This window comes from Cupressus sempervirens, chromosome 11 (assembly GCF_028749045.1).
Source record: "Cupressus sempervirens isolate cs-2001-9-10 chromosome 11, ASM2874904v1, whole genome shotgun sequence".
NCBI lineage: Eukaryota > Viridiplantae > Streptophyta > Pinopsida > Cupressales > Cupressaceae > Cupressus > Cupressus sempervirens.
In genome coordinates, this window is record NC_143128.1 from 858,614,990 (window position 1) to 858,641,104 (window position 26,115).

Sequence of the window (26,115 nt, forward strand, 5' to 3'; positions counted from 1 at the left end):
AAGTCTGGAGTTAAAAGTCTAAAGGGTAATTGCTTTGTAAAAGTGGCCTAATTAGGCCTAATTTTGAGACAAATTGCCCTGTTCCATACAATCTTTCCAAAGGAGTGATATCTTATTTTTTGATATGTTATAAAAATATGAAAAGGGTATTTGAAAAGACTATTTATTTTCTTGGCATTTTGTAAATTTTGGGAGAAAAATCAAGAAAATAGGGTTTGGTGTCCTAATGAAGAGAATAGCCTAGTCAAGGAGGGTAGCTTGGTTTGTGTATGAACTTGGGTTTTGGGATTGTAAAACCTATTTAAACATGTCATTTTGAGTCTGTTAAAACACTTTGTGGGGTTGAAATAGATAGTTGAAGGTCTATTTCATATTTGTGCATTTGGAGCCATTAAGTGCCTTTAAGAAGCCTAGTGAACCTTGTGCAATCATTCAACCTTGTGAATTTATCATTGAAGTTTTGTTGTTACCTCCTTGGCTCTGCATCGCCTAAGCTAATATGCCATTTTACCATCAAAGGAATTCAAATAAGTAATCATACATACGTTGTCATCAACTCACATAGCCTGCATTAGCTTATACATCCTCTTCTGGAACCTAGTTTTGAAGTCAATAATAGATTCATTATGCAACTTTTTAATATTATTGAACTCACTTAGAATATAACTTGGATTTCTTTTATCACCATATTGTTCCTTAAAATAATATTCAATGTCTTTCCAATCTGCAATGGATGACTCAGGGAGTCTCTTGAACCATTCTCTAGCATCTTTAGTTAATGACTAAACAAATAACTTCATGATAACATCTTCAGCCTCAACCTCATAATCACTCATCATGTCAAGAAAATTCTTCAAGTGATCTTCACAAGTGATAGCATTATTCCTAGCAAACTTGGGCAATCTTTTCCTCATTTCTTGTGGGATAGGGTTAGGGAAACTAGGAATACCTTCAAAGCATATCTACCTATAGCCCTCTAACTGAATAGGTCTTCTTTGTAAATCAGCTTAGAAGCATTGACAACATTTCTTTCATTATTGTCAAAAGCATTACTAGTACTAGCATCTCCAGTGGATTTATTAAGATCCATTTTCTATGATGAAGAAGATAAGAAAGAAGTAGACAATTTAGTAGTATTCTGATTTGTAATATTTATTCTATCATTGTCTTCAGGAGAGAATACAAATTGCTTCTTACCATTTTCTAGAAACTTAATCTTGTTATTCATCTCAGTTATGGCTTCCTCATTCTCTACAATTTCCAATTTCTTAGCCAAAGCATCCTTCTCTTTCCTCCTTTTTTCTAACTCAACATCAAAAAGTGACAAAGAATCATGGATCTGGATGGGCTTTGTTGGTTCATTTATCCTAATACTAACTTCCTTTTGTTTTCCCTTATCTTGGACACCAACAACATGTTCTACATCTAGTTCAACCTCTAGGGTCTTATAATTCTTGATCTGTTGTATCATAGGACCCTCTTGGTTTAGATCTTGATCCTTTAGCAGCTTTTGCTCTTGTAATTTAAGGTGCTCAACTTGATCCAAAATCTTAGGTTTCCAAGCACTGGCTGCTATCTCATTCTTCTTTTTCAAAGCAAAAATTCTCCTAAGTAATTCTTACTTTTCCTCATAAGCCTTCATGATCTTTTCCTCCCTTTCCTTTTGAAATTTCCTATTAATAGCCTCTTGCTTAGCGAGTTGCATTCTCAACATTTCATTCTCATCAGGGTTAGGAATAGTAAACCCAAAACCAAAGGTCTTCTTATCATTGAAACTTTTAGGCTCTAAATGTTTTGGTCTTTCCTTTTTGGGAGAGTAATCTGACATGAAAGGGTTTGTGCTACACTGGAAAAGATTGTTGCTAGTCCTATCCTCTAGACTAAGTGCATGTGGTTGCACAACTTTTTCTTGACATATCATTTCAGGAGTATTATAAAAATCATCATTAGATAAACCAGGATGAGATCTAGGACCCTTGTAGAAAGGTTCCTTTTCAGCAACATAAAGGTAGGTATTAGTTTCCCTTGCCATTTTCTCTTGGGAATAATTTCTCTTCTACATCTAAGCTCCTTTCATGTCCCAATTTTTCTTTCCTCTAGGAGGAAGATTAGTTTGTAACTTAATAGCTGGGTTTTTCTTCAGATTTTCATGCACATTTTTCACACTTCGCATGATCTCAAACATCCTTAAATTTGACATTGGTTAAAACCTTTATCAGTCACCACCCACCTAGGGAAAAGTAATGCAATAATCTTGTTGTCCTAATAAAATATCATGGGCTTATCAAGAGAGAAATGGTAAAAAAGAATGCAACCAATCATAATTTGAGTTGGGACTGTAACTCTTTCTTAATGGATAAGACACCTTTTCAAGGATTGTACATGTCATTTTACACCCGTGATGTTGGGTTTTGTTCTCATTCTTTTTAAATTCTCAAGGTTTGTATCTAGAAAAGTCTACTAAAACCACACATAACTGCCAAAGGATCTGACAATTGTAATACTAACACTTGTCCCCAGCAGAGTCACCATTTTGTTGGTGTTTGAAACTACTGAACAACAAAATGCTCAATACCAAAATGCTAATACTCATATAACCTAAGGATTAGCCAAATCCTACTAACAATTACTTAAGTAAACCATTTGGACCCAACTTCAACAAACTCAATGATGGTTTCCTACTCTTTAGGCTCTGCAAAACCAAGGTGGGTGTACCTAGGGATGATTCTAATGCAAACTATTGTATGAAGATTATGTTAGTTTCATTCTAATTTTCATCTTCTATCCTCAGGCACATACATAGTTTACCAATTTCTTTGATGCTTTCAAGTTTATATGCATCCCTTATAAGTAGATCTGGTCATAATTCTCCTAGAGTTTACAAGTATTTCTAGAAATAGGAGCTACCTAAAACTCAAAAACTAAATGTAAATGAGTGGTGACCAGCATTATAATCTTGAACCAAATGAAATGAAAATGACTTTGAAATTATATTTGAATTAGCATGCAAAAGTAATATTTACTCTCAACCATCACTAATTTATGTGACCAGTGCCTTATCCATTGGGCAAAAATTGACTATTGGCAAGAAATCTAATTCAGACAACTTGTGAATGAATTTATCAGCAGTAATCACCCATTCCCATTCTTATAAAATATCCTTTTCATAAACTCATGAATTCTACTGATCTATTGAAGCATTTATATAATTCATTGAATTAAAAGCAACAATAGAATCAATACACAACCCATCCAGACTGCATTCAATCATATGAACCTTGTTCAAATGAGCTCAAAATAGACAAGCTCATAAAAAATGGAGACAAGAAATGATGGCACAAAAAATAGTGCAAATACCCCCTTTGTATTATCCTTTTGAAATGATTAATACAATAATCAATAGAGTTTCAACAAAAGCCCATAATATTAAACTAGTTATGTCATATCTATATATCAGAAAGTACACATGAAAATGTGTAAACTACTACATGAAATATGACCAACTGTACTATTTTTTGACATTTTCAAAAAATACATCAGGATTCAGATGCCTTCTCTAGCCCTGGGATCTCACTTATATAATGTGAGATGTAACAAGCTTCAAGCATAGAGAACTAATAGGTGTCCATTACAAAAGATAATTATAGACACCTATCACAAAAGGACAAAACTATGAGTAACACAAATAATTATACACCAAACATTCTTTTATGGATCCCTTTCTATTACATCATTTGGAAAGATAAGAGTATCATGATTTGATTCTTTTATGATTATGAATCCTCAGAGTAAGTGGTCATCAAGCTTGAAAGCAATGAATCATCTTCGGTTACCTGCAAACTTACTTTAACCTGAGGATTCTCCTTGCCTTCATCATTAATGGTAAGGGTGATAGTTACCTTAGCATCATCTTCTTCCTCATCACCTTCTCCCATCTACTCCACAGACATGAATTTAGCCTTCCATTCATTATAGGTAGTGTCATCAGGCCAATCAAAATTTAGGACCTCCCTATGTATAGTTATTAAAGAATTTGCAATTGCCTCTATATCAACTACTTGGTTTTCTAATGATTGTATTTGCATACCCCTTTCCTCATAAGCTTTCAAAACTTCTTCAAATCTAGCATTGAGTTGTGCAAATTTATCCTCTTCCTAGCTAGACACCACACTACCAAATTTCAACATTTTTGAAGCCATTCCAATTATTTGCTTGCTGCCAACCTCACCAGCCCTGAATACTATTAATGCACCAGTATGTTCTACAATAGAAATTTCCTGAATTTTGGTCTTGTCCCTTATCTCAATTGACCAAATAACTAGGGCTTGGTGATCATCATTGAATTTGACTCCTCTATGAGCCTATAATACCTCTTCTTTAGTTTTATATTGAACATCTTATTCTTTCCTTATTGAATAAAAAACCATGGCATTAACTATATCCCACTATGGTAAAATAAGAACTCCTAAATATTTAATTATTTTCCCTTCGGCCTAAGGTGTAAATTCAGCAAAATCATTCAAAAAATTAGATTTTACTTCTTCTTTGATAATAGATTCTGGTTTATCAGGTTGCTTTGCCTTTATCTTTTCACATGTCCTTTCAAAATTTCGTATGTTTAATCTCCACAAACATTGTGCAAAGGCTCTAGACTTCACAAAATTTTCATCATTAATAAACCTTTTAGAAGCTTAGGCAACTATAGGATCTATCTCCTTACCTTGGTAATCAGCAATAGTGAGATCCAAGGAGGGTGCAAGAGGTTCTTGTGGTTCTCCAATATCTAGGTCTATGGTAGTAACAATAATATCCCCCTCTCCACCAATCTGTCTAAGCTACTCCCTCAAAGATACTTCATCATCTATTTAGATTGGGGTCTGGCTTAGGGAGTATTGTTCTACATGAGAGGAAGACCCTTTCTCCAACTTTTGCCTCTTTGGGGCACTGGCTGCAGTTGGACTTTTTGGTCTTGGCCTTTGCTGAATGGGAGCCTGTTGTAACTCTGCACCATCACATAGCCTACCCTTTTCTGCAAAGTATACTATCTAGGAGCCACTATGTTTCTGCTATTTATCATCCTCTATATTTTTGCAGCCCTATCTGGATATATCTTGACATATGCAGCCTTCTTTTCATTCATTATTTGTATTATCATAGCAAAATTGTTCATCAATGCTTGCATCTTGGCTCCCCAATATTTCTTATCTTTTAGAGGATCATAATTGGAGTCAAAAGAATTGATGTATTCCAGAGTCTTACTAAATACTATGCATTTTTCTTTTCTTAACCCCTGATCTTGTAAACAAAAAATATTTCTTATAACATCCTCAGGGAAATATACTTGTTGCACCATGCGGGTAGCTTTTGTCCTCTCTTTTAAGAGGTCATAGAATCCTTCAGGGTCAATAAATCTCATATGGGACTCTACCATATTGTATCTATCCAAGAACAAACTAAGGTGTTTCCATCCTTTCCTCACAAAGACAAAGTCATGCACTATAGTAATGACTAGAAAGAAAGCACCTTTCTTTGGAAAATCTCTCTCATCACTGGTCCTAATCTACCATAACAACTCTACTATCCCTATTTTTAGAGGCACATGGAATGGTAGCACATGAGGCTTTCCCAAGAAGCCATATACTCTTATTAGAATTGAAACATTATAGGGTATTATATCCCCCCAATTATGACTAATGAGTAGTCCTTTTGCATGGTCCTTAGGTCTGACCAACTCTAGTAGTGCTTGTGGAATCCTAGGGCTATCTCCTCTCAAGAGAAATCCAAGTTTTGATGCAAAATATCTATCAAACCTTACAAAACTAGCATCTCTAGCCTTTGAGGTCATGTCCATGCTCCATAACTGAATTGGATTCTTCTCTCCATCCTTTGTTGTTTCTAGCTCCATACCTTTGGAGAAGTAGGTAACTCCCTTATACAAACATACATACATGAGCAATGAATACCAATAGAATGGTTTGTTTACTTTCCCTTGTGCTATCCCCACCAAACCATTGTGAATTTATTATGCAAGGAGAGTAGCAAAATCAAGGATAGTGCTCATCCCAAATTGAAGAGTCTAAGCCTTGATGAGAATAATGGAGCTTGGGATATGTTCTACCTCATCCATCCCAAAAATCTTGCAGAGAGAAAAATATAATGCTTGAGCCCTTAGGTTGAAATGTCTTCTCATTAATGGCTCAGGTGTGTTGGCAATGATTACAGACAATGTACCAACCTTGGTAGCATGCTCTTGTAATGGCCCTATCCTCAAGTATATCCTCTGTGCATCATACCTAGCTTGCACGTCATCCATGCCAATTTTCTCATGCACAACACAGTTAGGGTTCAGATTGAAAACTTCATTAATTAATTTAGGGAAAACCTTAAAAAGATTTACTCCAGCATGTTTCTTAACCTACCCCATGATAGGATCATACTTCTTAGCTAGGTCAGTCAATAGATCACTATCAAAGAAAACTACAGGAACTGTTAACTTCCCAATGTCGAATTCCCAAACATTGCTCATGGGGATATCTAATTTTCATTCCAAGAACCACTTTTTAAACAATTCTAAACCTCCCACAAATACCTAGGCATCTCTTACCCAATTTTACCTATAATAGAAACCCTCGGCTACAACTACCCTAGGGTTCTTAGAAATCAGTTCCCTCTCCTTAGTGATCTCATTCACAAATAGTGGGAATTATTCAAGGAAATCATCATGCACAACCCTTTTTAGGTAATTAGTTTGCCCAAAGAATTCCTTTCATGGAGGCATTTTCTAAGATTTAAAATTTTACCACACCAAATTATTTCTATTTAGAAATTTCAGAGCACTTATCCGTGAAATTTTGCCTCTTTCTGTGAAATTTTCATTGCAATTTACTAGATTTTTCTGTAAAATTTTGTGCCCTAACTCCAAAAATTATCTACACTCTATTAATCTTTTGCAATTTTGTGGTTCAATAATGGTGAGATCATGAATTATATTCGAGCATTGAAATCACACAAATGAACTCTGAACCATATTAACTTCTAGTAGCTGTTATTCTCAAGTTGCATCCAAATTTAAATTGTATCCATTGATTTCACCAGATTAGACAACTTTAATTCAAAAGAGCAATGAACTTTATGACTTAAAAAATATGGCCACGTGTTGCATTATCACTTACCTACATGCCTTAAATTTCTTGCATCTTGGAATTGCGGGGAAGCACCATCCGTTGATCAAGACAAGATCAACGATCACACAAATTTATAATTGAATAAGGCCTAGTTAGCTGCACTGACCAATAGGAAGTCTCTATGTGAATCTGTGCCTCTTGAAAACTTTCATGCAAGTGGGTCCCATATTACCTTCTAAGAAAGTGGTTTTTGACATCACCTTTTCCACGCGTCAAGCTGGCGCTTTCTCGCATTACTTAACTTGTGAGCATTTTCATAGAGTGGGCATATGCCAATCGTTGATCTTGGAAAGATCAATGGTGACACAACTCAAACCTTTTAAACATTCAAAGATGAGGGTACTAACATTCCCATGGACACGTGTCTACATGGTGCATACCCACTTTTCTTAAACTTCCTTCAAGTTCCTATTGCGGGCAAGCGCCCTTTGTTGATCAAATCAAGATCAATGGTAGGTTTGAATCTTTTTCCTCTATGGTCGAATCACCCATTCTGACCAATGAAATAAGTCCTTTTAATCTAGCTCATCTAACAAGTCTAATTGTCATATTAATGTTTAATTTTCTATGCTCATAACATCACATGACTTAGCACTCTATCCAGATCTTGGTCCCACTGTGACATGTGGCACAAGGGCACATACCCACATTTCTTATTTCTCGATTAGTTTCTTAATGTGGGAATGTGCTGACCATTGATCCTACATAGATCAATGATCACAAAGCTTCCAACCTTTTTAACTGATAAATCATTTTACTGCCTAACTAGCATTACACATCAGCTTTTCCTTCTAACCTAGCACAACATAGCACATGCCTTTCATGCTTAGTCCCACCTTGCTATGTACCATCAAAGCACTTTCCTACATCATTTAAAAATTGAGTAACTTCATAATGTAGGTAAGCACTAACCCTGGATCTTACATAGATCAACGATAATGGATTCTTGTGTCCTGTCAACACTGAATCAGCTAAATAGACTAATGAGAAACTTCCTATCAATCTAGCTCATCTAACAACTTCCGTAGAGTGTATATCATTATTATCCTTTAAAAAGGTGGGTGCATGATGTCAGACTATGCTATGTGTCTTGTTGTCACTTCCCCACATTATTTAATCCTCGTGCATCTTCTAATTGTGAGAAAGCACTAGTCTTTGATCTAAAACAAATCAAAGGTGCATAACATTTAAAATAAAGGAATACATTCATTTAAATGCTCAACCAATGATATTACAAGCTTTTTAGAACATGCACTAATGGTACTGACAGGTCTACAAGAAAGGTTCTAACCAATTTTGACAAGTCATTATCTTTGTAGTGCATTGATATTCTAATGTAAGCAAAGGCTACGTGGTGCAAAGGCACTTGCTCGCAATATTTAAAAACCTTGCACTTCAATGATGCGAGAAAGTGCACTTCGTCAATCTGACCAAGATCGATGGTGGGTTGAAAAGGTGTTGCAATTAGGATTTTAAATAATATATTTGTACAAACTATAAAAAAAAGGATATAAAAGGTTTAACAAAACTATGAAGTCATCCTTGTGTAATTTTTGAAACTTAGGTAAAATATCTTGCCTAAACTCAGTTTTGAAATATTATTTTCAAAGGTTTTCAAAACTAGGGTAAAATAAGATAAGGCATTAGGGTTTTTACACACATAGGGTTTTTCAATGATTCTGCTGATGAAAAACTTTGAGAATTTGATAGAATTCAAACACCACAGAGAGTAGGACATGAACTAGGGAAGCCTAAGAATTTCAAAAATATAAGGAACAAAACCCTAATCTGCATGATACAATGTCTTAAATGATTTTTCACTAAAATTTTCAAAATTTCTTTGCAATTTGAAAAATAAAACCAATAGACACATTGCAAGGTTTCATTTGCAATTAAGGTCTTTGGTTGTGAAGGTACAAAGTAAAAAGGTGGTCAACCAAAACAATAATCACAACATTGCATGATTTAGAAGGGCTCTATATTTGGTGGTTGCAAAGAAATGACACTGTTAATATCTAAGGTCTTCACAACATTGCAAGTGATCAAAATGTGAGATTCTAAACTACTATGAAGGTTTGAGAAAGGTAGTCTCATAGTCATCGCAGGGTCATAATGGTTATTGAACTAAAGTGATAGGCAACTATGAAGCAATGATAAAACATATAATGAAGAGGCAACAATTTTACAAAGCCATGAAGTCAATGAAGAAATTAGGTTGCAAAGTAGTGAACAAGAGAAAGTGCATCATCACAAGCTTGACATGATAGTTAGGAAAAATAGGATGATCTGGCAAAATGCTTCAAAGATATAAGGCATGTGGTGAGGTTGACTATTGAATTCAATTGACTTGATGAAATAGCTAACCTGGTGTTGTCATAAACACTATCAAAGCATCTCTTTAATGGTGATCAAATCCTTTGATTGCCTATAACCACCTTTTGGTGTTCTTGATGCCTGATAAATGAAAATTTCATTCTATGGCCACCATGGTTATCCATCTACCGAATAGATTAGTTATGATCACCATTTTTGTCTCTTCAGGGCCCAAGTTTTCACTTAAAGATCAAGTTTCTTACATATAGATGTGCATCTGATCAGATCTTGATCAGTAGTTATTGTTCTCTACTACTTGAAGATAGTGGTTGAGTTTTAGGTTTTCAGTGGAAGTCTTCTTAGTAATGCCTAAGCTATAAAGGAAAATTTTGTAACTCTTTCAAAGGGTTTGTCTCTCTCTAATTCTATAGCAGTTGTATTGCATTCACCACTACTATAATTTTTTTTCCCTATGAGTGAATATACTTCTCTATAGTACCTCTTTCTTCCATTAATATATTGTGCAATACCTTCTTTCCTTCTATTAATGTATTGCTTTTGTTCTTCAAGTTGTATGTTGTATCCATTTTTCCTTTGAATGATATAGAGTGAAGTTCCTTATAAAATTCTATTGGTTTCTAATCTACATGTGGTTGTTGAGCTCAAGCAAAGATTGAATCTGTATACTCTGGGATCATATTGATGAATTGTGTAGTTCTATGCATAGATAAGATCGAATGTACTATTTGGTGTATCACCCCTCTAGATTAGACTAGGTAGTTTGATTTCATGAATTTCCTTCTCCCTTTTCCTTCAAATAAGTAGTTAGGTACATCTTGATAATGAGGAAACCAACCTTCTTTGGAGACTCAATCTCATTATTCAAGTCCAACAACTTGGAGATTGTTTCCATGTTTCACAAGGTTGCCTTTAGGTCAAACTTTGAGCAAGGGTACAAAATTTTGTGGCAACAACTAATATGTGAGAAATATAGAAACACATTAAGTAAAATAATGATGATGTCAATATAACTAATAGAGATCTAACTCTAAACTTGATCAAACAAAGCACATAGAGATAACTAACCTAGAACTCGATCAAACAAGGACTAGAAAAGATAACAAGATTCCAATGGACAATTTTAAGTGAAAAATGGACATTGAAATAGATATATAGATAGATAAGACAATAGTAGAACTAATGATACACTGAGAATTGATGTGCCGAAGAGCAAATAGATAGATCAAGAAACTTCCCCAAGTAAAGAAGGAAAAAAAAAGATATTATTATTGGATAGGCTCCTTGACATTGAAATTGAAATGAGGTAGAGGAGATGTAGAAATGAGATAGATTTAATCAAATCAAGATAAGATAAGGTTCATAATGATAGACAAGATATTTAGAGAGCATAGAACTAAAATTTGATCACCAAGCATTGAGAATGTGCCCTAGTTTGACCACAAATATAAATAAAGATAATTAGGTTTAAAAAGAAGAAGAAAGGTGAAATGAAATGAAATAGAATGAATGATAAGAGAAAGGAGAGATGAAGATGATGGAGGAGGTGAAAAGTTGAAGAGATGAAGATTACCTCAAAAGATTTAAATGTTTGCCCCAAATGAGACCAGCCAACTATGATGAAGAAGGATGAATTTTTTATCACAATTTTGCCAATCAAGATAAAGTGAGATTTTTATTTTGATCCTGAAAATTTATCCAAGATGGAAAATTTAGATAAAGGTGCAATTTTCACATAAATTTGTGACTATCAAAATGGATCCAAAATGGTACAGTAGATAGGATGATATGATTAACCCTTTTTGATCATATGACAGAAGAAGATAGGTGATGAAAAGTGATAAATTGAGAAGGTGGTAAAGATATGACAAATAAAAGAAGAAAACATAATCAAGCACAATTGACTATTTGTCCAAGAATGATGAAGGAGAATCTCTCCTAAATGAAAATACACAACCAAAAATACAATCTATAATGAAACCCTTAAAGTGCAAGATATCACGAAGATACAAAGTGCGAGTTGCAAGGGTCAATTAGATAGGCCCTTGTTTTTATTATTGAACCTAAAATGTGGGAACCTAACATAAGCATCAAAGAAATAGAGGTCAAGATGACTCACTAGTAGATTCCTTAGGTTTGAGGATGCAAGATGTTAGTGAACATATTTTTCTTTTCACTAAATACCTTTGAAATGACTCTTGAATGCCCAAATCAAGAAGACCAATATTTATGACTAATAGTTGGGCCGCTTTGTAATTGAAATGCATAAACACCTCTGAATTTTGATATGGAGGTACAACTTCATTCTTTAGATAAATATGAATTTTGGGAATGCTTTTAACCTAAAAGAAATAAAGGCTTACAAACATCTACCTATAAACACAAAATAGATGCAAAAAGAAAAACAAACAACTAGGAACATCAAACAAATGACACATAGTCCATTTGTTCAGACTATACATAATAGGGAAAATGGAAAAGACTGTATATTCCTTCTTTTTAAGGATGTGAAGGATCAAATCCCAAAGACCAAGTAATCAAACATATTCAAAAATAAATGATATAGAAATGGATTTAGAGAAAATTGAAAATTATACAAAGATCATAATTAGTGGAAAGATAATGACTCAAACTCAAAGTTTTGATGTGCAATTATCTTTCATGTCTAGCTTCTCTAATGTGCAAAAAGATACACAGATCTGATTACATTTCCACATACAAATCATTATTGAAAATAAAGCCATCTCCATTCCCTTTACATTACAAAATAGAAAAAAACAAATTCCTCCTTTGTAACACCAAAGTTTACTAAAAATGTTTTTGAGAATGGGAACCCTCCCCACAACTTTCTGCTCCCTCTTTATCATTTATGCTTTTGGTGATGATAATTAGTTTTAGTAAATAATTCTTGAAAGTTATTTCCTTTATCTTCTTATCAAACTTAATGTTTTACAAAAATTAGAGTTATAAATAACCAAAGACTCATATTCCATGTCAAAAAAGTCATCATTTTGTGACTATCATTGATAGTTTTTATATTGCTCTAGTTAGACATACATAATTTTTGATCCATAAAGAATATTGCTAAACCATTTAGAGAGGATTCATAGAATCAGATTTCTTAAAAAAATCCAAAAATCATCTTAATTTAATAGTTAAATTAAATGTTCTGACCCCCACAACATGACTATTTTTCTATCATCATTTTATGACTGTCATTGATAGTTTTGAAAATGATGCACTCAAACATGCTTATCTTTTGTCCCATAAAGAATATTACCAAACCTTTTGGAGATGATTTAGAGAATTAGATTTTTCAAAATATATCTAAAATTCAACTAGATCCAAGGGTGGTATTAAAATTTAAAATATGGCTATTTTTCTGTGATCTACAAATTCTTGATTACATGTATTAAAAATATTCATGCTAAACATTGCACATGAATCATTAATTTGAGTTTCTCTACATTGCTTGGATATGTTCTTCTATAAATCCTTCATACACAATTCTGTCATTATTTTTATCCAACATAATGATACCAAATTTAGGCTCAATATTAACTAAGCTTGCTATCAATAGTACATTGTTGAACCAATCTAAAATCTTGAACTGGTTTGAACTACCTTGAACTTGTCATACCAGTTGAACTTGTCTAAACTTAAAATAAGCTATGTTATTCCCTTCTAAACCATTTTAGACTCATTTGAACTTTTATGAGCCATTTTGAATAGGTTTGAACTACATTGAACAATGAACTTGTGTCTCAAATAAAAACTATGAACTTAATGAACTTCCAAACCCATTGAACTTGTTTGAACCATTTGAACTCAATTGATTGAAGTTGAATCTCATGAACCTATTTGTACCAGTTGAGCTAGTTTGAACTAGTTCAAGGTTTGTTCTTGAAGTTATCAATATTCAACATAAAAATTAGAAATATGACATTCATCAAAACAAGAGATACCCATGGGGTAGTCTGGTTTGAAGCTTTTTAAAAAAAATTGGGGGTTCATATGCCAACTAATACAAGATTACAACTATACCAAGGCATAAGTGCTAGGATAACCATGAGAGTGATCTTGCATAAGAAAAAATAATGAAATGGTAAAGGATGATGCCCCAAATATCCTAAGTGTCTAAGGGGTCAAAGAAAGAGACACCTAAGATCATCAAGGCTACACCAGAAGAAGCAATCAAAGAAAACACACCCCATACCCCCATTCCTCTATTTGAATGGAATATTAGAGGAGATAAGGAGGGAACATTTAATGGAAATCAACACAAAAAACACTCAAAAAAAATTCAAAGCATGACTCAATCATTTTAGTTTAATAATAGTGTGAAAGAAAAAAGATAATCATTGACTCACTAGGACTCATGCCCATAGGTGAGAAATATCACACAATCCTAGAAGCATCAAATCAAGGTAGACTATCCAATAATTATTAGGAAACACTATTGGGATGAGTAACCAAGAAACACCATCACACACAAGAGACCAAAGTAGGATACCATTTGTGCCCCTAGACCTAGACAAAGACCAATTCCAAACCAAGATAGATGTAAGCATAAGATGAAGACCAAAAGGGCTCAGAGCACAAAGTGACAAGCATATCGATATAAATGCACAGGTCTCAAGTAGTTCTTATTTCTAGGTTTTCACCTCTAGGAAGGACTAGGAAGGAATTTATTTTGTATTTTTTTTTTGGTAATAGATCAAATAGCCCATTTCTAGGTTTTTACTAAGATGATCATTTTTTTTGGACATTTTTTGATTTTAGAATTTTTTTTAGGACCATATATCACTTTTTTGGATTTTCTAGGACTTTAGGATATATGCAAAGCCCTGAACAACAAGGGTATCATGCATAGAACTTCTTTAGAGGAAATATGTTAATAGGTTTAAGGATTTTTTCTCCTTTAGGTGTAGACATGTAATATATACTGGATCCAAAAGCAACAATAACTATGTAACGACCCATCCAATTAGGTTCAAGCTTTCCTTTTTGTGCTCTATTATATTGATTCTTAGGATTCTCTCTCAAGACAAGTTCTCCAATGTGAGATTGTCTAGAATGAACCTTCTTATTCAGCTTTTTAACATCCTTTTCTAATAGACCCTCATATTATCAAACACAAATTTTCTATTCTCATGTAGAAGTTCTAACTCTTGTATACACATGAATCTATAGTCTTCATTTGTAATGAGGCCTTTCAAAGAAACCTTAAGAGAAGGTATATCAACTCAAAGTGATAAAACATCCTCATATCCATATACAAGTGCAAAAGGTGTAGCTCCAATACGTGTACGGGTGCTAGTTCTATAAGCCCATAGTGCAGGATTGATTTGCAAGTGCCAATCTCTACTTTATTTGTTAACTATTCTTGATGCAGGAGCATCCAGAGGTATAAGGGCAATCCTATGTCACCCAAATTTTTTTTTAATTAGACTTAGTTTCTGTTTCATGTCTTTTCATTTTTGGATACCCATTTGGGTCAAATAAAGGTTCCAACTCTCACAGTTCAACTATCAGTGTGCTAGAAGATCTCAAAAAAATAGGAGCATGCAATTTGGGCATCATTTTGGTGACCTAGAAGGTGTGAATTGGCAAAATGAATGTAATTGTGATTTAGAGCATTCCAAAAAAAGAATTAGGTCAAAAGGCCCCACGGTTTGAAAGTTATTGCAGTTTTTTGGGTTTTGGAGACCTCCTAAGAATGCTTCAAAGTTAGGTTAGGGGCATTAAATGACCTCAAAAAGGCCAAAAAATGGGGGATGAGAAAAGCTTGTCCATAGGGCTATAGAGTGCTTCAAGAGCTTTACAAAAATGTAAATAGTTCGTCAATCGGAGCTACGGTTCAAAAGTTATGCCTCCCGAAAGTTTGGTTACCGTTTCTGAATTCTTCTAGATTTGCACCGACTTCTAACACATCTTTTGGAACCTTCTATTTGGTCAGTGGATGCCTACTAGCACTTTCTAGAATGTACTCCTAGTCCTTAACCCTTTGAGGTCTATTTAAGGAGATTTCTGGCATTGTAAAAGGCAGTTCGGAATGGAGTTTGAGAGGAGGTACTGAAAGGAGAAATTATCTCCAGATTTATGCTATTGTAAGCCCTTAGGACATGTTTTGAAGTTTATTTTCTTTGTACTATTTTACTAGCTTATTTTTTAGTTAATATAATTTCCCTTTTTTGTTGTGTCCATTCTGTTCTTGGGTTGTGTCCCCATCAAGTGGTATCAGAGCAAGTTTTTCTGAGTGTGTAGACAGAACGCCGACTGTGAGGTAGTTTGCACCAGGACTGTGTGGTTGTGGGTTTGAGTTGAGAAGATGCCTCCACAAAGAGAGCATGATGGGAGGGCCAGATTTGTTAATCCTGAGGAGGTTAGAGCCCTCCAAAGGCAGGTACAAGCATTGCAAGAGGAGCTCCGTAGAGGAGCAAATGTTGCTGCAGGTGACGACAGTGAGGATGATAATGAAGAAGAAGAAATGGGACCAAAATGGGAATTTGATGGGGAAGTTCTGAATCCTATAGAGGAAAGGCTTTTTAGGTCCATTACTAGGTTTGGGAAAAGACCCACAATTGAAGTGGGTGCATTTTTAGGAAATTTGAAACCAGATGAGTTGATCGATTGGATCAATGAACTAGAAGAATACTTTGAGTATGAGGATATCAGGGACCCAGATAGGGTTAAGTTTGCAAAGGCCAAAATGAAAGGCCATGCCAAAATCTGGTGGCAAGAGGTCCAAGTGGAAAGAAACAGAAGAGGAAAGGAGAAGATCACAAGATGGGATCGCATGGTGGACAAATTAAAGAAGCAGTTCATTCCTGTGGACTATGAGCTTGATTTGTTTAAGAAGATGCATGGGTTAAAGCAAGTAGGAAGATCAGTCCAAGAATATACAAAGGAATTTTACTAACTCTTGATTAGAGCAGGGCATGCAGAAGCAAATAAGGAGAAGGTTGCTCGTTATATCAGTGGGTTGCGACCTAACATTTAGGAGGAATTAAGTTTGGTAAGAATGACCAGCGTTGAAGAGGCATACCAGTTTGCCTACGAGTTGAAGAGAAGCTAAATAAAAGGTTTGAAGGAAGACAAAGGGGGCATGGTCAAGGAGGAAGGGGAAGTGGTAGATCATCTGGAGGTCACAACGAAACCCAAAAGAAAAATGAAGATGAGGGTACTAGCAAGAACCAGAGGAATGAGGGTTTCAACCGCTCCCGTGATCAAGACTTTGGAAATCAAAGAGGAAGAGGTAGAGGACATGGGCAAGGAAGAGGCAGATTCCATGGTACCTATTTCCATTGCAATGAAGAAGGTCATTGTGCCTTTGAATGCCCTCAACGAAAAGGAAGGATAGATAAGAGAGCTGAGGGCCAAGCTAGGGTTGCTCATGTGGATGAGGATGCACAATCATCACATTCAGAGGATTTAGAAAGAGGAGAGACCTTGGTAAATGAAAGAGTCCTACTAAGTGGTGAGATTGAACCAGGACAACATAGGAGTTTGTTCCGTACCAGATGCAAGTGTGAGGATAAATGTTGTGACATGATCATTGATGCTGGTAGCACTAATAACTTGGTATCAAAAGAGATGGCCTCTAAGCTGAAGTTGAAGAGGGAGAAACATCCCCAGTCCTATCGGATTTCTTGGGTAAAAGATGATCATAAGGTCCTGGTAAGTGAACAATGTTTAGTAAAATTAGAAATTGGGAGTTACCATGATGAAGTTCTCTGTGATGTTATTTCAATGGATGTTTGCCATCTATTGTTGGGTAGACCATGGCAGTTTGATAGACATCCAGTACATGATGGACATGCAAACACATACTCTTTGACAAATGATGGAGTTTGCCACAAATTGAAGCCCATGAAAAAGGAAGATGAAAAGGTATGTAGCAGTGCTAGGATTTGTCTTGTTGATGAAAGGAAGTTTTTAGATGGCATGAAACATTAGCATATGTGCTATGCTTTGATTCCTAGGAAAGATAAAGAAGGTAGTAGTGAAATACCATTTGAAGTTTCAAATTTACTAGGGGAATTTGGAGATATGATCTCTAATAATGTTCCAGATGGATTGCCACCAGTAAGGCAAATCAGTCATCAGATAGATCTGATTCCAGGAGCTATTTTTCCTAACAAGGCTGCTCACAGGATGACTCCTACTGAAACAGAGGAGCTAAATAGACATGTTCAGGAGCTGTTGAGGAAGGGCTTGATTCCAGAGAGCCTGAGTCCATATGCAGTACCTGCAGTACTCGCACCAAAGAAGGATGGAGAGTGGAGGATGTGTATAGATTCTTGAGCTATAAATAGTATCACCATCAAGAACTGATTTCCTTTGCCAAGGATGGATGATATTATGGACTGCTTGAGTGGAGCTCATTACTTCACAAAGATAGATCTGAAGAGTGGTTATCACCAAATACATATTCGAGAAGGAGATGAGTGAAAATAGCCTTCAAGACCAAGGAGGGTCTTTATGAGTGGTTACTCATGCCCTTTGGACTGACGAATGCCCCAAGCACCTTCATGCGGCTCATGAATGAGGTACTTAAGAAGTTCTTGGGAAAATTTATTATTGTCTAATTTGGATGATATTTTAATTTTTAGCAAGACTTTGGAAGAACATTTATTGCATATTTATAGTGTCCTTGAAAGGCTAAGGGAAGAGAAACTGTTAATTAATCTGAAGAAGTGTAACTTTTCAAAAAGGGAATTAGTCTATTTGGGGTTTGTTATATCACCTGAAGGTCTCAAAATGGATCCGAAGAAGGTAAAAGCCATCTTGGAATGGCCTACTCCAAGGTCTGCTACTGAGGTAAGATCATTTCATGGTCTGGTTAGTTTTTACAGGAAGTTTATTAAGAATTTCAGTGGCATATGTGCACCCCTAACTGATACAATAAGAGGGGATAGAAAAGAGTTCAAATGGACTGCAGCAGCTGCGAGAAGTTTTGAATTGCTGAAGAAGGTAAGAGAATAGCCTGTGTTGGCACTTCCAAATTTTAGAAAAGTTTTCCAGGTAGATTGTGATGCCAATGGCAGCACTATTGGGGCTGTATTAAGCCAAGAAGGTAATCCTATTGCATATTTTAGTGAAAAATTAAATGATGCAAAGAAGAAATATTCTGTTTATGATCAAGAGTTCTATGCAATAGTTCAGGCCTTAAAGAAATGGAGGCATTATTTATTGCCAAAAGAATTTATTTTGTATACTGATCATCAGGCATTACAGTATGAATCAGAGGCATATGAAGTGGGTAGAGTTCTTGCAAAGCTATACATTTGTCTTGAAGCATAGAAGTGGAAAATCTAACAGGGTTGTAGATGCACTAAGTAGGAGACAATTGTTGCTTACAACAATGTAGGTTGAAGTAGTTGGGTTTGATGAACTCAAGAATTTGTACCTCGAGGATCCTGATTTTGCTGAAGCATGGAAAGCTTGTAAAGAACTTTTTGTTGTAGATAGAACCAAGTGGTTAGACTATTTGATTCAGGATGGAATGTTGTTCAAAGGTAGTCAATTGTGCATTCCAAGGAGTTCCATGAGGGAAAATCTGATTAAGGAGAAACATAGTGGAGGGATGGCAGAACATTTTGGTCAAGATAAGACCATTGTCATTCTTAGAGAACATTATTTTTGGCCTCAAATTTCACAGGATGTGAAGAAGTTTGTACAGAGTTGCCAGGTTTGTCAAGTTGCCAAGGGGTTTAGTCACAATACTGGCCTATATCAGCCATTGCCTGTTCCATCAAGGCCATGGGAGGACATAAGTATGGATTTTGTTCTTGGATTGCCAAGGACACAAAGGGGTAATGACTCAGTATTCGTGGTGGTTGATAGGTTCTCCAAAATGGCACATTTCATTCCATGCCACAAAACTCATGATGCTGTCCATATTGCAGACTTATTTTTCAAAGAGGTGGTAAGGCTACATGGTCTTCCAAGGAGCATAGTTTCTGACAGAGATACTAAATTTTGTGGGGTATTTCTGGAGGACATTGTGGAAAAAGTTGAGAACAGACTTAAAATTCAGTTCCACGTATCACCCACAAACTGACGGCCAAACAGAAGTGGTAAACAGAAGTCTGGGCAATTTGCTAAGATGTTTAGTTGGGGATAAGCCCAAGGGATGGGATTTGATTCTACCATAGGCAGAGTTTTCTTATAATAACTCTGTAAATAGGAGTACTAGAAAATCACCATTCCAAATTGTATATGGGAGTAGCCCAAGGACTGCACCAGAATTGAGGAAGATAGAACAAGGGGAGAGGACAAGTGCTGAAGCTGAGGAATTTGCTAAACATATCAAGCGTCTACATGAGGAGGTTCAAGCACACATTACCAAGATGAATCAAGAGGATAAAGATAGGGCTGATCAAAGGAGAAGACATAAGGAATTCCAAGTAGGGGATCTAGTCATGGTGTACTTACAAAAAGAAATATTTCCAGTCGGTACTTACAACAAGCTGAAAATGAAAAAATTTGGCCCCTGCAAAATTCGGAAGAAACATGACTCAAGAAATGCATATGAGGTGGAGCTGCCAGATGATATTCACATTTCTCCTATTTTCAACATTGCAGATTTAACAAAGTATCATGATGATGGTGTAGATGAGGAGCTGGTGTTAGAGCCATGTCCAATTCCTGCTTCTAAGAAGGAGGAGATAGAAGACATTCTAGATCATCGTGTGGGTAGGAGTACCAGAAATAGGCAGTATGAAGAGTATTTGGTCAAATGGAAAGGATGACCGATCGAGGACTCAACTTGGATTTCAGTAGTTGAGGTTTCCCATTTGGGATTTCCTCTACCATCCATAAAGTGATAGGGTCACTTTTCAATCTACCCTGGGTGTCTGATGCAGGAGCATCCAGAGGTATAAGGGCAATCCTATGTCACCCAAAAAAAAAAGTACTTAGACTTAGTTTCTGTTTCATGTCTTTTCATTTTTGGATACCCATTTGGGTCAAATAAAGGTTCCAACTCTCACAGTTCAACTATCAGTGTGCTAGAAAATCTTGAAAAAATAGGAGCATGCAATTTGGGCATCATTTTGGTGACCTAGAAGGTGTGAATTGGCCAGATGAATTTAATTGTGATTTAGAGCATTCCAAAAAAAGAATCAGGTCAAAAGGCCCCACAGTTTGAAAGTTATTGCAGTTTTTCGAGTTTTGGAGACCTCCTAAGAATGCTTCAAAGTCAGGTTAGGGGCATTAAATGACCTCAAAAAGGGCTGAAAAATGGGGGACGAGCAAAGCTTTTCATAGGGCTATAGAGTGCTTTGAGAGCTTTTCAAAAATTTAAACAGTTTGTCAATCAGAGCTACAGTTCAAAAGTTATGCCTCCCGAAAGTTCGGTTACCATTTTTGGATTCTTCTAGATTTGCACTGACTTCTAACACATCTTCTAGAACCTTCTATTTGGTCGGTGGATGCCTACTAGCACTTTCTAGAATGTACTCCTAGTCCTTAACCCTTTGGGGTCTATTTAAGGAGATTTTTGGCATTGTAAAAGGCAGTTCGAAATGGAGTTTGAGAGGAGGTACTGAAAGGAGAAATTATCTCCAGATTTATGCTATTGTAAGCCCTTAGGGCATGTTTTGAAGTTTATTTTCTTTGTATTGTTGTACTAGCTTATTTTTCAGTTAATACAATTTCCCTTTTCTGTTGTGTCCATTCTGTTCTTGGGTTGTGTCCCCATCAATTCTAAGTAAGATTTTTAGAGTAGTCTTATTAGAAGCTTCAACCTCATCATTACCTTGAGGTTAGAAAATTAAATAATAGTGTTTCTTAATCTTAAACTTCTTATATAATTGTTTGAGATCCCTATTCTTGAATTGACATCCATTACCAATAACTATGGAGGAAAGTATGCCATAGAGAAAGATGATGTGATTTAGTATGAAGAGAGATACTTATTTTTCAATAGAAATAAAAAGAGGAATAATCTCAACTCACTTTGCAAAATACTCTATAGCAATAATGATGAACTTACACCTATTAGATGAATTTGGCCTACCAAGTCAAAAGCCCATTACTGAAAAGGCCAATGTGTAATACATGGAATAAGTTCTCATCATAGAGCATGGATTAGCTTCCCATGCATTTTACACTTCTTACAAGACTTAATATAGAGCATGACATCAATCTGCATGGTAGACCAATAATAAGAAGCTCTTAGTATCCTTTGAGATAGCACATGAATGTTAGAATGGGACACCCATATGCCATCACTGACTTTAGCCAACACATGTTGAGACTCATCTTTCTCTAGAAACCAGAGAAGTTTTCCATCTAGATCCTTCCTAAACAAGTCATTAGAGATGAGGGTATAGTGGGAGGTTTTATGAATGAGCTATCTTTTCTAGTTATAGTTTAGGCCATTAGGAATGATGTGGTGATGCAAGTAAGACTAAATATTAGCATAGCGAGAGGAGTCATGACCAACCACAATAAAAATCACATGGTTATAAAGTGAATCATAAGCATGGTGACATAGTTATTCCACTAAGAATTTGAATCTAGGACCATATTCTTGCATATGGAGAATGGAAGCCAATGTAGCCATACCATCAATTGTCTTATTTTTATCTCTAGGAATTTGTTGGAATGTGACAATAGTGAAGTAGTTCTTGAGATCACCAATCATTTTATTAAAGGGAATAAATTTCTCATATATTTTTTTGATAGTTATTATTAATTTTATTGATGATAAATTGAGATTGTCCAAAGATATGCAACTTAGGCATCCTCCATTGGATAGCTAGATTAATTTAATCTATCAAAGCCTCATATTCTACAATATTGTTTGTACAAGGAAATAGAAACTTGTATGAATTTGGAATAGTGTAGTCATGAGGTGTCATAAGCAAAATACTAGCACTAGCACCATTCTTAGTGTGAGAACCACTAAAGTACATTTTCCATGTTTTCTCAATCAGATACATGATTGATGAATCTGGGAAGGTAGTCTAGATAAGAGCATTATCTTGAAGTGAAAAATCAGCCAATTGATCTACAATGACTTGTCCCTTAATATCCTTATGATTGATATACTAAATGTCAAATTTAGATAGAATCATCATCCATTTAGCTAACTGACTTCTAAGGGTAGCCTTGCCTAGAAGATACTTCAATGAGTCAATCTTATCTACAAGATGTGTAGTATGTACAAGCATGCAACATCAAAGTTTTTGAGAGGTGAACACCATAATAATGCAAAAACTTACAATATTATTGCAATTGACCTCATAGGATAATAAAGTTCTGCTAATAAAATATATAGCTCTTTTTTTACCTTTTTCATCTTGTTGTGCTAGTAATGCACCCAACGATGTAGTCATAGCTGAGATATATAAAATAAGTGGTTCTTCTTGAATATGAGGCATTAGAATTGGAGGTTTACCTAGATATTCTTTGATCTAATTTAAGCTTTTGTCACATTCTTCATTCTATGTACATGTAGCACCTTTATGCAATTTATTTTTGAAAGGTTGAGATATGTCAAGAAGTTGTAATATAAAACTCCTAATTGATGGAAGGTGCCCTTGGAGACTCCTTAATTGACTTACATTCTTGGGAGGTGGCATTTACATTATGGATTGACCTTTTTGGCATCAAAATTTATTCCCTTAGCTAAGATAATACAACCTAGTAGTTTACAACAAAAAAACATTTCTTAGGATTTAATCTAAGTTTGATTTTTCATTCAATCTATCATCAAGCTCAAATTTTCAAGATGCATATTTCTTTTCTTATATTTTTCCAAGTTAAAATCCACATAATCTTCCATATTTTGATGCATAATGTCATGAAAAATGGTAGTTATAGATGTTTGATAGGTAGCTCTATCATTTTTCAACCCAAATGACATGACTTTCCAACAGAAGGTTCCCCATGCACATGTGAAGGCACTCTTTTATTAGTGTTTATGAGCTATTTTAATATGATATATAACCCAAGAAACTATCCATGTGAGAGTACATTTCATATCATGTAGTTATATACACTATCATGTGTATATTTGGAAGTGGAAAGTAATCCTTTGGGAAAGCTTTGTTGAGGTCTCAAAAATCTATGCATACTCTAATAGACATGTCATGTTTAGATACTAGGAAAATGTTTGGGATCCATTTTAAATAGTCTATAACTCATATGAATCCAACACTCCAGAGTTTCACTAAATTCAACTTTGATTAGGAGACCTACATGTTGATGCATCTTTCTTAATATCTATTTAACTAGATTATTACCAAGAGATATGGATAGATGAAACATTGTGTGAATCCTTGGCATGTTTGCACATGTCCAAGAAAATTTGATTTTATTCTCTAAAAAGATTAGTGAGCTATTATTTTTCCTCTATTGATAGAGACTGAGATAAATGTATGACTCTAGGATATTTTTCTGTTCCAAGATTGATCGGCTATGTGGTCTCTATTAGTATCAAAAATTTTTCTTGAAAGTAATTGGTCAAGCTACCAAGTACCTCATCCTTGAGCACCTCAAAGAGGTTTTCACCCTTGGAAACATCTTCTGTTGTTACTTTTGTTAGCTTTGACATTGCCACAAATTGGTTTTCACCATCAATGCACCTATTAGCTTTCATTTTTTTAAAATTTTATGACTAAGGTACTTTCTATCTATCCTAGTCACATTCATTGCAAGTTTTTTGGTGGAAGAAAATACATGTTCAATGACATTAAGATAGTAGGTTATTTTGTAGTCATTTTGGAAGGAAGGTAGTTCATGCTATTGGTTTTATTCTAACCAACCAATGAGGTTGGGGTTGACAAGTGAAAGTGAAGTGGAAGGATGAAAAGTATTTATATGAGGGATGCCATCTCCTATGACAAGATATTCATAATCCATAAGGTCCCCATCAAAGGTACTTAAATCAATTTTAGTCCAGGCATGGCCAACTTGATCTATGAAAAAATCATGCAAGTTTAACTCATCAGATCCTACAAGTAACTCATCTACCAATTTTGGTTTGTTTATCATACAAATGCACAAAATCTATGCCCACATATGTCTACTCAACTGAGAGATATTCCCATTCATATTTCTATGCTTCAGTATTTTTATCTCTTTGTATGAATTGTGACAATTTTGTACAAATCCATTCTTGATTAGGATCTTCAACATGTGACTCTTCATTTTGGTGAGAGGTAGTAGGTTCATGACCCTATTGTATTGGAGGTACCTCTTCATCCATAAGATTTTAGTAGAAGGAATAACACTTTCTTTAGATTGGTCATAGTTTTGGTAGGCATAATCTCTTCCTCAAATTTACTAGAATGATCAAGAGAGGGATCAAAAATAGGTTGTGCATCAATATTTGAGTATCCCAACCTAGTATTATCCTTATATTCTCTTCCATTTGTGTTAATTGATTAGCAAAAGAATGTTTCGTATCACTCAAGGGAACATGACATGGGTTACCCATTTTAGCTATAAATTCATAACTATTTCCATATTTTTTGGGAGAAATTGTAGTAGTAAGTGTGACTTCTTCAAGTTCTTCTTCTCTATAAATATAGTCTTTAATAGCTTGTTCTTTCTTCATCTTCTAGAGGTACTAAGGACTAAACAAAGGTCCTATAGATTTTCATAGTGGAAGATGAAGGTTTCATAACCTTTAAAGGTCTATGATAAGATCAAGGAGAAACTAAAAGTATATAAACTATAAGTATAGAAATAGAGTCTAGTTAATATGCCCCCATCATAATATTTAGAATCTTCAACTTCTTCATTCAATAATCAAGAGTAGACATAGCCTCATCAACAACTCTATTATGCAACACAAAGGGCTTAATAGTAAGATTATTGATAAACATAGAGTTGTCCCCTAGGATAGAAACTTCGCTACCATTGAAGGGAACTTGAAGAATTGATGGTAGGTAGAGGGGGCCACTTGCATATCATGGATCCATGGTCTCCCTAACAATATATTTTAGGCAAGGGGTATATGGGAGTAGTCTCGAAAATGCTTCCGAATTGAGGTAGTTGGACAAAGTAGAGATAAGTAGTGCTGAAACAGAAGAATTTGTTGACCATTTAAAGAACATCCATGATGAGGTGAGGAAACACATAATAAAGATCAATACATAATACACAACTAAGGAAGATGTGAAAAGGAGGTATAAGGAAATTTAGGTTGGAGGTGAAGTCATGGTTTATTTGAGAAAGGAGCATTTTCTATTGGGTACATATAATAAGCTGAAGATGAAGAAGTTTGGACTCTGCAAGATCATGAAAAGGTATGATTCTAGAAATGCTTATGAAGTAGAGTTGCCTACTAAGTTGAATATTTCTCTAGTATTTAGCATTTCAAATTTTATAGAGTATTATGAAGGAGATGATGGAGATGAAGTCACAGAAGAGGAATTGAGTATTCCAATAGCTAGTTCAGCTATAAAGGAGATTAAGGAGATATTAGATAGTCATATGAAAAAACTACAAGGAATAGAACTTATGAGGAATACTTGGTCAAATGGAAAGGGAGGCCAATAGAGGATTCATCATGGCTAGCAAGGGAGGAGGTTAGCCATCTTGGTTTTCCTCTAAACACTTGAGACATGATGAAGTCACT